Below are 13,971 nucleotides of genomic sequence, written 5' to 3'. Positions count from 1 at the left end.
AGAGAGAGAGAGAGAGAGAGAGAGAGAGAGAGAGAGAGAGAGAGAGACAGATAGATGAAACTGTAGCATGCTCTGAGTGAAGCTGGTGGGTTTTCAATTCCCTCTGCATGTATGAGTGAAAGATCTCTCCAATTTTATACACACTTTCAGGTTGGTGTGCTTCAGCTCTGCCCTGTAGTAAACATTACATAAACTAAAAGGAAAGCAAGTCTTGATTCAGAAAGAATGCCTAAAACAAGAAGACTCATGCCTGACTTTCTAGAAGTCCCCAAAAGATCCAAGACAAAAGCTTGAGTAGATCAGATTTTTTTTTAAAAAAAGGAAATCTGGCTATATAAATTCAGAGTAACAAGGGAGAAAAGAATCAGCTAGAGTAATACTGTCGTGTTTGGATAAATGTTCCTCTACCATCTTTATGTGTGCAAAAAGAGGAAAACATCTTGCTAGTGATTTTTATTTCAGCATGACTCCTCTCTGTCAGTAGCCTGGTTTGGCAACAGGGCATGATTTTTCCAGAAAGGCCTTGGGTATCCTTACACATTTGCTGCTGCAACTACTCCCACCCACAAAGCAGCATTTCTCCTTTTTACCACATTCATCATTTTGTATGGTAATTATTTAACATGCCTGACTCACTTGTCAGACAGGAGTCCCTGAGAGGAAGGATCAGGCTTTATTCATCTTTGCATCCTGTACTCCCAGGAGCACCTTTCCCAGAAAACACACCCACTGAGTTCTTATCAAATAAATTAATAATAAAGCAACCTTGCCTTCTGTCTTTCCTCCCTAGGGGAAAAGAATTCTCATTCTAATACAGAACATCACACATTCTCAAGACTGAAGCTAACAGGTATAGAATTCTCAATGAACAAATAATTTTTAAGGTGAATCTAATAGTTTAAGTTTGGGGAAGTTTATATTTTTCTATTTTATTTTTTAAGATTTATTATAAAGAACTTGCAAGTAAGAAACATCATGCACCAAAACTAACCAGACCCAATGTCTACACATCTCAGTGAACTTTTTTTTTTAAGATTTATTTATTTATTATATATGAATACACTGTAGCTGTCTTCAGACACACCAGAAGAGGGCAACAGATCTCATTACAGATGGTTGTGAGCCACCATGTGGTTGCTGGGATTTGAACTCAGGACCTCTGGAAGTGCAGTCAGTGCTCTTAACCACTGAGCCATCTCTCCAGCCCCTCTCAGTGAACTTCTAGACATTTAGAATGTAGGTAATGGACACAAGTCATGAAAGAGAACATAAGCTAATTGTTTTTCTAGTTCTAATTCTCATGAATTTCTCTGTTTTTCATAGTAAATAAGTATGTGTGTGTGTGTCTGCATGTGTGTACGTCTGCATGTGTGTGTATGTGTGTATTGAATAATGAAACTAAAATCCCTTGTGAAGCTGTATAACTTCATAATGGCTATTCTAAATGTATTTATTCTATCTTATTTTATTTGAGACAGGGTCTCATATATTCTAGACTCACCTCAAATTTGTTATATAACCATGGTTGAGCTTGAACTCTTAATCCCCTTGCCTCAGCTACACAAGTACTGGGATAATAGAAATGTGCCATCACAACTACTCTGGACTGGGTTTTCTTTTTGACTTTTTGGTTTTTATTTGTCAGTATTTTGGTTTGGTGGGTTTTGATATTCTGTTGCTCTCATTATCTTGGTTTACAGTCTTACTTGTTTGTTCACCTAGTCCTTTTATTGTGACAAGGTCTCCTATAGTCCAAACTAGCCTTGAACTTGGTATGCAGCAGAGGATGATCTCAATATTCAGATCCTCTTGCTTCTGTCTCCCAAGTCCTGGGATTATAGAAGTGCTACATTGTGCCCTTCTCAGTATCTTTTATTTTCATTTGCATGTGCTATGCAAGGAACTGTAAGATAGGCTCAATTTAATCATCTAGACCTGGAGCCAGCACACCTTCTTTTAAAGGCCAGGTAATAACTATTTGCAAGGCATATACTAGAATTGGAATAGAATGCAACAGATTCTGCACCTTGTTAAATACAAGTCAAAATTGATAGGTATTCTCCACCAATGCAATGAGCCAATACAAGTCAAATTAAAACATAAAGGCAAGTTGATCAAGGGCAGCTCTCAGGCAAGTACAGAGGAGGAGTCACTAAAGTCACTGTGGAGAGGGAGTCATAGGGGAAGGGGGAAGCATCAGAGAAAGCAGCACACGCACAGAGAGATGTAGAGAGAGAGCGGGAGAAAGAAGAGGAGACCAAGATGTTTGGATTGTACAGGAAAGCTTCTGGGGGAGAAGAAGCTCAGCCCCTTGGTTGGAAAATTCAAGGCAGAGTGCAGGGTATGCCAGTAACAAGTAGGGTCTGAGGGATGCTGGGAGAACCTGGAGGCCATGTCCACTTTGGTGGACAAATCAGCCATTTGTCCCAGGTCTGAACCCCAACAAAAATAAATACAACCAAAATGTAAACAAGTGGAGAACAATTAATTACTTGCAGCAGGCCAAAAAAAAAAAAAAAAAAAAAAAAAAAAACAAGAGTCATTTTTAAAGAAATGCTCTCCTTAAACAAAGGAAGCACAAGGTTTTTATTCAGGGAACTGATACATATTCATAAATGGTTGGCCCATTCCTGAGAACCTCAAACCAAGGTCATGGACATTAAAGTGATGGACAGGAATACTACTGGGCATGCCTGCTTTATTCTATAAAGTTTTAGCTGGAAACAAAGAAAAAAATGCTTTGATGGCCTGTTAACAACAGTGTCTGTACCTGAAGGTGCCTGTCTAACTTTGTGGCTAATGATATGAAACACAGAAACCCAAAGTTTAAAGTGTATAATGCTGGTGTGCATTAAATACTGAAAGAGTAAATCATTTAAGTCTGAATTCAGAAAATGAAGCTAACTGGACTACCAAATTTACTAATGTTTCAGAAATAACTTTACTTACCTATTCCAAGTCTCTTAGTAAGCTTTCAAACAGACTGGGCTAAGTTCAGTTAGTGATGTGTTTATAAAAAGATAAAGAGATAAAGTGTATGTTCTGTGTGTATGTGGAGAGGTATGGGGAAGGGGATGTCTCAGCGGGCCCATGCAGACGCATCTCTTCCCCCTGAGGGACCAGTCACACACTGGTATAGCATAGAATAGTTTATTCAGGGCATGGGGAGGGGAGCCAGGAGGATAGTAGAGGCAGAGAGAGAGAGAGACAGAGAGAGAGAGAGAGAGAGAGAGAGAGAGAGAGAGAGAGAGAGGGAGCCCGGCCATGACCACGTGGAGAGAGGGGAAAGGGAAGGGGGGAGGGGCTAGGGGACAGAGAGAAGCTAGAGGCAAGAGATCAAGAGAGAGAGGAGGGGGCAAGCAGCCCCTTTTATAGTGGGCCAGGACTACTTGGCTGTTGCCAGGTAACTGTGGGGAGGAGCATACCTGGCTGTTGCCAGGTAACTGTGGAGGTGGAGTTTAGACAGAATACTAACAGTTATCCCTGCATCTGCCTTATGTTTGAATTCACAGATTGTTGGAGTTCAGTACAACTGAAGTTCATTCTCTCACAGACCTGGAGGTTGAGCCTGAAATCAAGATGCTCACAAGTCATTGCTTCCTCTGTTGGCTCTAAGAAAGGATTGTCCTTGCTTCTTCTACCTTCTCACCATTGCCAGTAACCCTTGGTCTTCCTTAGATTACAATGCTTGAGCTCTAATCTCTGACTCTGGTATTGCATGGCTCCCTCCTATGTGTTGCTGTTTTTGTACCTTCTTCTAATCTAAGGACACCATTCATATTACATATCACACTACTCCAGTATGACTTGTCTCAGCTACAATGACCCAGCTTCCAAATAAGGCCACATACTAAGGTAAGGGAAACAGTAAGACTATATTATATCTTTTTAGGAGACACAATTTGACCCATGACTGCCCCATTCCCATCACTAAGCACCTTAGATAGGACCACAAGCATCTACCCTTCAGATGAGAAGGATGAGATAGGCTGAGTCCATGACAGACTTCAAATTGGCAGTTAAGCAGACTAGGCCTAAATCTCTGTTTCCAAGAACTGGGCAAGTCCAGGCAAGCCAAGGCAAGTCAGTTACTGAAAAAAAAAAAAAACCCAGGCTTCATCCAGCTAGTCAGAAATTGCCCTGCCACCTAGTCTGAGGTGGGCAAGGGGTCAGCAGCAGTTTCCAGACTTCTCTAGCAAGTTTCCAGTCCCATGCCATGGTTATGGGAATTTCCATAAATATGAACCCAACAGATTAAGATAGACATCATCTACCCAGGAATTCTAAAAATGTCCTTTAAATTGACCCTGCCAACTCACTTTGTGGTCTCTGCATCTTGGAATGAGGGACCCCCACATGCTGGTCTTCTGCAGAAGAAAATACTCCTTGCTTTTACATACTATTTGAGTCTCGGGTATTATTTTTTGCAACTAATGTTCCTTTACACTATGACCTAAATTAAATAATGTTTTTGATGTAATGCCCTATGGTGAGTGGAGGAAGAATGGCAGAGCACTGGGATTGGCTTTGTGCCTTCTGCATAGTGGAGGTTGGTTCTGGGAGGAAGAAGGGAATGAGAAATAGAGGGAGAAGAATGAGAGATAACAGAGCAATCCAATTTAATCTATCAGAAAAGAAACATTAAAGAAATTGTGGAAATTCTATTGATTCCAAGTGGTTCATTCATGGTGATGCATGCCTGTAATGCCAGCACTCAGGAGGTAGAAGTAGGAGGATCAGGAGTTAAAAGTCATTTGGAGTTAAACATCAGGTTCAAAGCCAGCCTGGGCTCCATGAAACCCAGCCTCCCGTAATTATTTTAAAGATGACCATTGTTGTTGAATAATTACTAAATTTGTTATTAATATGCAAGAGATCACATTTTCCTCCCTCCATTGTAGCTAATCTCACAGATATTTTTCCAGCTTGGGTTAGGATAGACAATATTTAGTTCTCCACACTGTCTTCTAACAGCATTAACCATATAAAAGGTTATCCTATGATATGCAGAGAAACACTTTTTCAGAAGCTTGAGTGGAGATGACCACATCCTTGTCTTTCTCTTTCTCATGGTTCCAAGCCTGTCTTAAGAGGAATTTTTATACCTGAGCATATATCAGGCTTTGATTGAACACAGATCCCTGGACCCACCCACCACTGTTTCTAATCAGTGGGTCTACTCAGGTCCAAGAACCCCCATTTCTTTTTTTAATTTTTATTAGCACATAGTAAGTGTACATTATAATAGTTTTCTCACTATGACATTTTCATAAAAAGTATAACAGTATTTCAGTTATATTCACCACAACATCACTTTCTCTTCTTCCCCTCCCACTGTTCCACTTCCTCTTCACAATTAGACCCTCTTCTGCTTTCATGTCGTGTGTGTGTGTGTGTGTGTGTGTGTGTGTGTGTGTGTGTGTAACCCAGTGAGCTGCATTAGGGTTGCTTAAAGGAGAAATGGTAAGGGGTTATTCACAGGAATATGGGCACCTTACCAGTGGCTATTCCACTGCAGAAAATGTTTCTCCCACCATTGTCAATTATTACCTTCATAGAAATCTTCAAGGAGGGGAGTGGCCCCATGCGACCCTCCTCATTATGACAGGATGTTGATAGGCCCAGTCTTATAGAGGTCATGAGTACAACTGCTATGAGTTTAAGTTCAAGAATAGGACATTCATAATGTGTCTAGATGCTGAGCCTGGCGAGGCCTTGGTAGGGACAGAGTGACATGATTTCTGCCCCTGGGACAGGGCCCTGGTGTGAGCCTCCATGAGTGTTGATGGCTGCTGTGACTTTGGTCAGAAAACTCATGAGCTATCCAGATAGCTTTTCGAATTTTTACTAGCAGAGAGAACTGTCTCAAACAGAGACTTTTTAGAATAGCGGGGAAAAAAGCTGTCTAGAGCAGAGTAGAACACACACAGAGACACAGGGGGAGATGGAGGGAGAGAGAGAGAGAGAGAGAGAGAGAGAGAGAGAGAGAGCAGTTTAGAAAGCCATCTCCAAAGATTTGACTTTGAGTTGTTTGGCTTTCCTGCTGGCTTCCAAACACCCATTCTCTCAGAATCCTCTCAAAGCTGAGGCTGGTCCTTGGCACTCAGAAAACAGCAATTCACAGATCTCTTTCCCACCCTCCAGGTTTTGTTTTTTCTACCTCCTCTCTTCAGTGTTGTTCTCTGAGCCTTGGAGTGGGTGAAACAGATGTTTCACTTAGTGGTAAACATTCAACAACTAGTTATTCACATAGCTTCAATGAGTTTGGAGTCTCAGCCTAAAGAAACCTGTAGTTCTAACCAATTCTCTGATGATATTTATGGCATTGGTCTGGGGACCTCATTTTAAGAACCACTCACCTAATGGAAAATGAAAAGAATGCCTTACTTGAAAGCAAAGATGATTTTAGTATGAATCATTCATAACTGATAAATTCTTAGATTAATGTAACCCCTGACCCTTTTTGAGACAGGCTGTGCTATCCACCTGTCTCTCTTCCCAAGTACAAAGATCACAAGGCATGGCCACGACTCCTTGTGATAGAAAGCTTGTTTTAAGAATAAAAAGTAGTGTTGATACATTAGAATATTAACTTATTTGGGGGCAAATAAGCCTAAGGAAAAGAAAATTCTCACCAGGGTTAAGAACTGATCAAATATTGGGACCTGTAAGATAGATCAGTGGATAAGTACACATGCAGCCAAGCCTGACAGCCTAAGTTAAATCCCCAAAAGCAGCATGATACCCAGAGAGAATTGACTGCTACATGTTGTTCTTTGACCTCCACATGCACACAGAGCATATGGGAGCATGTGCGCGCGCGCGCGCACACACACACACACACACACACACACACACACATACACTAAACAAACAAACATAATAAAAATTTTAATCAGATATTAGTTGCTTACTTGATATTCTTGGCACTGCATTGTATGAAAACACCATAAGGAAGACTGCTTCCTGATAATTTTTTAATTAAAAAACAATATCAAGCATTGTGTTTACCAAAAATATAAAATATCCCTGGAAAGATGTATGTAGCAAGCAATACAGTCCATGAAAACAATGGCCTGTGTCCTGGCCATCTGTTTTAGAAACAAACCCAGAAATCCCCAGTTCCTTGTGCCACAGAGTCTCAGTACCTTCTGCTTAGTCACTGCTCCCACTTCATCACCTGATTCCCTGGCATGTGCCCCACACACCTGCTACACAAGAGGTGTCTTTCCAACTCTCACCTGCCAACAGATCCAGATGTGTTTATTTTATACTTTGCTCCTGGTTTCCCAAACCCTGCATCATTTTCAAATTGGTGCAATATACAGAGTTTGCTAGTACTCTCCAAAAAGAGGCATCCTGCTATTACAGACATCTCAAAAAGCCTCACTTCTCAGTTTATATTTCACCAAGTATTGATTTTCACATGCCTTGGATGGATAAAGCACCTTCAGAAAGTTATAGTTTGGGGTTTTCATTGCAACCCAAAAGTGTACTTTGAAGATACCATATGAAACAACAACAACAACCTGGGACTGGTTAAGATGGCTCAGTAATTAAAGGTTCTGTGAATCCCTTATGACCTAAATTCAATCCTCAGAACCCAGGTAAAGGTGGAAGAATATAACTGGCTTCTCATTGTGGCCATTTGATCACCACCAGGGTATCAAGTCATGCACACACACACACACACACACACACACACACACACATACACACATATACATATACACACACAAATACACACAATGCACACATACAAGAAAAATAAATAAAATAATTTTTAAAAGAAAATAAGATCTTAATGCCGACAACCATTTAGTTGTCTTTTAAAATGTCAGCTTCATCAAGTTAATTTATCAGATTTTTCCTAAGGTTCTCCATGGGAAGCAAAAGCAGAAGTACTAAGGTTGATCTAATAGAAGCTGTGGCTATTCCCCCTGCCCCTTTCATAGCATCCAAAGCAACTAGAACTCTTGGAAATTGAAGCACCATGAACAAGCAATCTAGGAAATCAATGATAATTTTCAAAGGTTGCTCAGCTTCAACGAAATACAAGTCCACCAATAAGTATTTTTGGTGGTGTTTTGTTTTGTTTGGGGAGTTAATGTAGTGTGTGTGTGGGGGGGGGGGGGGAGCGGGAGAGAGGGAGAGAGACAGACAGACAGACAGGCAGCCAGACATAGAGACACAGAAACAGAGAGGCAGAGACAGAGAAACAGAGACAGTATGTAGAGAACACATATAAAAGTGGAAAAGGGATATAGGAATACAGTTGGGGTGTCTGAAGGGATTTGAGAGACATGATCAAGATATATGAAACACATGTACGGAATTATCAAAGAATAAATAAAAGATAAGAATAAATAAAAAATGAGAAATAAAAGAAAAAAAAAAGATGATCAGCCAACAATGTGGTCAGTCAATAACCCTGAGCACCACAGTTAGAACAAGGGAGAAACGAAGGAAACTGCTCTGTGTGTGAGTGTTCTGTCTTCTTATTTTCAAAACCTGGGCTCAGGAAAACTGACATAAGAAATAGAGTAGTAGCCCAATGTAATCTCAGTTACCTGGAAGTTGTTGTTACTAATGCAGCTTTCTATTCCAAGAAAGACCTAAGTGGGATTTTTCCCCTTCCTATATTTCCAGTATTATTGCTAGCACATGATGGAGTACATTTCAGAGACTGGCTTGTTCATCTCTGTTCCAACTCCACTATGTGCCTTCCTGTATTACAGAGACAGCAACAAACTGTTTTCCAGACTCCTTTCCTGCTGGGGTTATGGATGAGATCCACATTCTATGTAACAGACACACTCATCTAATACTTAGATTTGGGACCATGTTACATAGAAAGAGATGCCAAATATAAAAGGAAAAATCCATTTTATGAGTGCAAATTCTAGCTGAGATGGCAGAGTTCCAGTGTCAGCAGTAGAAGCTGTAGCTTCCCAGCCTAGTAGAAGTGGTTTCTCTGTCACAGCAAAGGTAATGTGCTAGCTCCAAGTTGCAAGACCCAAATTCAATGCTCAAAACTCAGCTGTACTTCTATATGCTAGCAATGAACAGATCAAAAGGGGAGGAAGTTGGAGGAAGGCACATTTATAATAGGATCAAAAAGAATGCCTAGGGGCAAACTTAAGAAAGCAAAAGACTGTATACTGGAATTGAAAAAAAAATAGTGCTAGAAGAAATCAAAGAAGCTATAGGTCAGTGGAAAGACATCCCATATCACGTGTTATAACAGTGTTGCTGGAATTTGGGCTTCAGAGGTGGCTTAGTCAATAAGGTTTACCTTGAAATCAGAGTTTGATAGCCAGAACCAATGTTAAAAAGAATGCCTGGCATGATGACCTTGTAATTTGTGCACCAGAGAGCCAGAGACAAGTAGAGCCCTGGGGCTTGCTGGCCTCTGAGCCTAATCTTCTAGACAAGCTCCAGGCCAGGGGTGGAGCTTGCCTCCAAAAACAAGATGGATGCCATAAAACAAACGACATGAAAAGCTGATCTCTGCTCTCCAAACACATGTGCACATACATGCATATGTATCCTCATAGAAATATACATATCTACCCACATAAACACACAAAAAAAATGTTTAAATGTCCATACTAACTAGGACAATTACAAGTTTAATACAATGCCATTAAAATCCAGTGGTATTTGTACAGAAATTGAAAAAATATGCCAATATTCAAATGGAATTTCAAGATACCTCAAATAGATAAAAATAAAAATCTCAAAAAGGAAAACCAAATTTGAAGGCTTTCTAATTTAAGAAATATATTACAGGGCTGAAGTTATGGCTCATGTTTAAGTGTATCGACTGTTCTTCCAGAGAATCCCTAGTATCCCCATGGTGGCTCATAGTCATCTGTAACTCCAGTCCCAGGGGATCCTATGCACTCAGATCGTCTCTGCTGGAACCACACATACATCTTGAACATACATATATGCTGGCAAAACACCCATACATACAAAACAATAAAATATTTTTAAATGAAAATAAAAACTATTCCAAAGCAACAGTAATGAAAGGAGTACCATACTGACATAAGAACAAAGACCACTAGAAGAAAACAAAGAGCCCAGAAATAAACTCTATATAATGATTAGATGACTCTCAACAAGTATGCCAAAATACACCACAAAAAAGAGATAGTCTCTTCAGCAGTCTTGAGGAAACTGAATATTCACATGCAAAACAAGAAAGAGAAGCATTTACCTTGTACCACGTACAAAAGTTAACCCAAAATACATTCATGATCTGTTTAAAATATTTTATTAATTATTTGAGAATTTCATAAAATGTATTTTGATCCTATTCACTCTTCAGTCCTCCCCCTAACGCCTTTCAGATCCACCCTTACCTCTTGTCCTAGTCAGTACTCAATTGTTATGAAGAAACACCATGACCATAACAACTCTTAAAATGAAAGCATTTAATTGGTGCTTACAGTTTTAGAGATTTAGTTCATTGTTGTCATGGCAGGGAACATGGTGGCATTCAGGCAGACATGATACTGGAGAAGTTGAGAATTCTACATCTGGATCCACAGACAGCAGGAAGAGAGAGACACTCAGCCTGGCTTGAGTATTTGAAACATCAAAGCCCACCCCCAGTGAGACACTTCCTCCAAAAAGGCCACACTTACTCCAAGGCAATGCCCCCTAATTCCTCTCAATTTGAGACCAAAACAGGAATGAGTACAATGCATTTTTTACGTTAATAGAAGACTGAAACAGAAAAAATGATGTATCTTGCTGCTTAAAGGTTCTGTTTGTAGTTAAGACAGTTCATTATAAACTCCTGATTGTTCTATGTTTGCTTGACCTAACTACACTAGATGTGGGTAATCACATGTAGACGGGAGGTAATCAGGCTAGAAGTGATTCAGAATATATGATTGCCCCTGTTTGGACCTGATGGGAAATATGGTGGCCTTCTTGGATTGCTTTTTTAAGTCTCTGCAAGATGTGACTCATAACTATTTCCTGGAAACTCTGGAATGAACCTGTGCAGAATCCATCAACCTGGCCAATATTTAATTAAAGCTTGCTTCAAAATTGTCTTTAAATTGTAATAATGGTCTTATTCTTGACCTGTGGGATTAACAAGTTAATACTAGGCTGCCTTGAAATCTCCTCTGCCAATATCATAAATCTAAACTTCTTCAATTTAGCCTCGGGCAGCAGAAAGTTGGCACATTCTTCACAAAATATAACAGGAATGGTCTCTAGGCCATATACTAATATTCTCCTCCTCCAAAACCTCTTGATCCAGTCCATTATAATCTACACTGTTTTTAGCACCACTGTCTTCCCTGGTCCCAATAGTATGGCCCATTAAGCCCCAGTTAAGGTGTTGAACTATTTTTCTAATCCAAAGTCCCAAAGTCTACATTCTGCCAACAAGAATCATGATCAGGCCTATCACAGAAATACCCCACATCTGGTACCAACTACTGTCTTAGTCAGTGTTCTGTTGCTGTGAAGAGTCACCATGACCATGGCAACTCTTACAAAAGAAAGCATTTAATTGGGACTTGCTTACAGTTTCAGAGGGTTAGTTCATCACCATCATGTCAAGGAGCATGGCAACATACAGGAAGACATGGTACTGGAGAGGTAGCTAAGAGTTTTGCATTTGGATCTGGAGGGAGCAGGAGAGAAAGACACTAGGACTAGTTTGAGCATTTGAAACCACAAAGCCCACCCCCAATGACACACTTTCTCCAACAAGGCCACACCTACTCCATATTACTTAATACTGTTCAAGTTATACTCCCTAACAAACAAGCATTCAAATATATGAGTCTATGAGGACTGTTCCTATTCAAACCACCACACCTCTCTATGTCCTGCAACTTAACCCATTGAATCCAATTTGTCCTGCCCCTATACTCCTGAAGCTGAGTTTATTGACCTACAAGGAGCCACATACTTAAAGAAAACTGACTTTTTTATATTAAGTATCTTAAAGTTACTATAGATAAACTATCAAACTTCTAGAAGGTAAATAAATATAAAAAGATTCATGATATTAGAATTAATAATCATTTCTTGGTTAGGACAGCAAACATGTAGATATCAAAAACAAAGACAAAGGGACTGGATGAACCATAAAACTTTAAGACACTGAAATGGCAACCTGTGGTATTGGGGGAGATATAAGCAAATGATAGAAGGCATATGAGGGTCATATCTGGCACCAATTATATTAACATTCAATATATAAAGAGCTCCTACAATTCAACAATAAAAAAATTTAAGGTTGGTCAAGGATATAAATATACATGTCACCAAAGAAAATATACAAATGGCCCAAACAGATATGAAAAAAAAATGTTCAATGTCACTATCATTGGGAAACTACAAAGCAAAGTCACAACAAGATATCACTTCACACTCATTAAACATAGGACAAGATTGTCCCTGATATGAAGGCACTTGCCTTACAAGCCTGATATCCTAGTTTGCTGTTGCTGTGGGAGGGAAAAAAAAGATGAAAAGGTTTATTTCTTCTTACTGCTTAATGGTCTGTCATGAAGGGAAGTTATAGGAACTGAAACAGCAACTGTGGGAGAATGCTGCTTACTGGCTTGATCCCCTGGCTTGCTTAGCTATCTTTCCTATAGAGTACAGGCCTACCTGCCCCCAAATGGTACTGTCCACAGTGAGTTGGACCCTCCTACATCAATTATAACTCAAGAAAGTTCCCAACAGACATGACAACAGACAAATCTGATGGAGGCAATTCTTCTGTTGAGGTTCTCTCTTCCCAGATGTGTCAATGGAGAACCAAGACTAGCTACTATAAAGTTGACAACTTTAGTTAGATCCTCGGAACCCACTGCAGAAGAAGAGATCTGACTCCTAAAAGTTGTCCCTTGACCTCCAAATGGCATGTGGGTCCCTACAAATACACACACACAGACACAGACACAGACACAGACACACACACAGACACACACACACACACACAGGGTTTATTAGAATGGTTGTATAGAGTTTCCATCGTAAGGGTGAAAATGTTCTTAAGGTCTGCTGTACTACCACAGGAATATAGTTAGTTAACTGTATACTGTACAGTACACTGAATCTTTTAAGACAGTCAACTTTTGTTGTATCATGGGAGTCAACTTATGATTTTTACCATGATAAAAAGTTCATATCAGGGTAGGGGTGGAGACATCCTTGTGGAGACAGGGGGCAAGGAGGAGGGATGTGGAACAGTTGGAGGGCGGACTGGGAGGGAAATAAAATCTGGAGTGTAAACAAAAAAAGATTAAATAAAAAGAAGGAATATATAAAAAAGTTCATCTCAAACAATAGTGAAGATACATTTAACAGTAGCTCTACTGAAATATCCTGTTAAGATACAGGGCTGGGGATGCACCCCAGTGATGGAGTACTTGTCTAGTATCCCCAAGACACTGGTCTTGATCCCCCAAAGTGGGGGAAAAGATACAAATAAGTGTTCTCATAATAATCATTTATATTTAACATTGTAGGCCTGGAAAAAATGGCTTGGTCATTAAGAGCACAAACTGCTTTTCCAGAGGACCCAAATTCAGTTCTCAATTCCTCTGTCAAGCTGCCTATAACTCCAACACCTGGGAATCCATGCACTCTTCTGGCCCCAGAGGGCACCTGCATGCACAGGCACAGACCCACACACAAATACATAATTAGAAATAAAAATAAATCTTTAAAAATATTTAACATGTTTTAGTTCTAACCATTGCAATAAGATTCAAATTAGAATCAACATAAAATTATCATTACAGGCTGGTAACATTCCATGCATATCAAACAACATAAAATCCATGAAAAAAATCTTTAAACTGGTTTTTAAGTTCAGTAAAGTAGCTGCATATGAAAGAAATATACAGAAAATACTAGTCTTCCTTGAAAAGTAACCACACAGGATAGATACTTGAAAAGCAAATTACCCTGCCAGGAATAACA

This window comes from Grammomys surdaster, unplaced genomic scaffold (genome assembly GCF_004785775.1).
Source record: "Grammomys surdaster isolate TR1022 unplaced genomic scaffold, NIH_TR_1.0 131, whole genome shotgun sequence".
NCBI classification, from domain to species: domain Eukaryota; kingdom Metazoa; phylum Chordata; class Mammalia; order Rodentia; family Muridae; genus Grammomys; species Grammomys surdaster.
The sequence above is the reverse complement of the archived record's forward strand: the minus strand, read 5'-3'. Positions refer to the sequence as shown.